Consider the following 2,500-nt stretch of genomic DNA (forward strand, 5'->3'; position numbering starts at 1 on the left):
TGACGCAAAGAGATTACCATCATCTGCATATGCAACAAGCTTGTTTTCTAGGCCAAACCTCATGTCATGAGTATATAGTATGAAAAGTAATGGGCCAAGAACATTACCCTGTGGAACACCGGATATCACATTCCTATACTCACTATGGTGCCCGTCAACAACAACTCTTTGAGATCTATTACTTAAAAAATCAATAATAATGCTAAGAAACGACCACCCACTCCCAACTGCTTCAGCTCGAAAACAAGGGCCTCATGATTTACACGGTCAAAGGCAGCACTAAAATCTGGGCCAATCATACGCACTTCCTGACCACAATCAAGGGACTTCTGTACAGCATTGGATATTGTAAGAAGGGCATCACATGCCCAAAGGCCTTTAGGTAAACCAAATTGCAAACTAGGGAGTAGATGATTACCTTCAGCAAACCTATTAAGACGTTTTGCCTGAAGACGTTCAAAAACTTCAGATAATATGGGAGTTATGGAATTTGGGCGGTAATGAGTGGGACTTGAGGTACCACAAACACATTTTCATAGAGGAGTAACATTACCAATTCTCCAAGAAGTGCTAAAATCTCCTCTTCTTCCTAACTTGCGCAAAATAACAGATAACTTTAAAGCTAAAATATCTGCTGTCCTTATAAAAAACAAAGGAAAAATACCATTTGGGTCAACACCTCCATAAGCTTCAATGTCCATCAACAGAGCTTTAATCTCACCAGATCGAAAAACTAAACTAGTTAGTTTAGCCTCAGGATAACAGGAATGAGGAAGTTCAAGTTTTTCATTACTCTGTTTACTGTCAAAAACATCGGCCAAAAGGGTTGCCTTTTCCTTTGGACAGTGAGTGACCGACCCATCAGGTTTAAGTAAAGGAGGAACTGTTGCATCTACATCAAAGAGTGCAGATTTTAGGGTAGACCATAATTTATGTTCCTGAGTTGTACCAGAAAGGGTTTCTTTTATGGTTAAATTATACTCCTTTTCAGTTGAGGCATAAACTCTCTGAGCAAAAGCTCGAAGCTGAGTATAGTTGTTTCATGTCAAATCTGATCTGTTACCCTTCCAAAGGTGATAGGCCCCCTGCTTCTCCAAATAAGCACGACTACAATCATCATTGAACCATGGTTTGTCTTTCACTCGGTACCTTAGCACACGAGAAGGGATACGCCTTTTGATTATGTTGACTAGATTCTCATTCAAAGGGACAACAGGATCTACACTATTATATAATTGTGACCAATTCAAGCACAAAAGATCATGCAACATCCCATTCCACACACATACACACACACACACACACACACACACACACACATATATATATATATATATATATATATATATATATATATATATATATATGTATATATATATATATATATATATATATATATATATATATATATATATATATATATAAATATATATTTATATATATAAATATATATTTATATATATATATATATATATATATATATAGATATATATATATATATATATATATATATATATATATATATATATATATATATGTATATATATATATATATATATAAATATATACATATATATATATATATATATATATATATATATATATATGTATATATCATATATATATATATATATATATATATATATATATATATATATATATATATATATATATATATATATATATATGTATATATATATATATATGTATATATCATATATATATATATATATATATATATATATATATATATATATATAATAATAATAATAATAATAATAATAATAATAATAATAATAATATGCACATAGCCTCTTAAATATTAACTGCTCTCTGCCACGAGGGTGCAGACTCATAGGATAAATGCCATCTGATAAATATTTCTTCACGGTCAATGGTTCGAGCCTTAGTGGCAAGAAGAAACAAGAGTAAACATATAACTTAGCGTATCTGGTTTTAAAAGCGACATATTTTGATATTATTATTATTATTATTATTATTATTATTATCCAAGCTACAACCCTATTTGGAAAAGCAATATGCTATAAGCCCAGGGGCTCCAACAGGGAAAAATAGCCCAGTGAGGAAAGGAAAAAAGGAAATAAATAAATGAATAGAACAAATTAACAATAAATCATTCTAAAAAAAGTAACAACGTCAAAACAGACATGTCATATTTAAACTATTAACAACATCAAAAACAAATATGTCATAAATAAACTATAAAATGACTCATGTCCGCCTGGTCAACAAAAAAGCATTTGCTCCAACTTTGAACTTTTGAAGTTCTACTGAATCAACTACCCGATTAGGAAGATCATTTCACAACTTGGTAACAGCTGGAATAAAACATCTGGAGTACTGCGTAGTATTGAGCCTCATGATGGAGAAGGCTTGGCTATTATAATTAACTGCCTGCCGAGCATTACGAACAGGATAGAATTGTCCAGGGAGATCTGAATGTAAAGGATGGTCAGAGTTATGAAAAATCTTATGCAAC

The sequence above is a fragment of the Palaemon carinicauda genome, chromosome 24, assembly GCF_036898095.1.
Source record: "Palaemon carinicauda isolate YSFRI2023 chromosome 24, ASM3689809v2, whole genome shotgun sequence".
Classification (NCBI taxonomy): domain Eukaryota; kingdom Metazoa; phylum Arthropoda; class Malacostraca; order Decapoda; family Palaemonidae; genus Palaemon; species Palaemon carinicauda.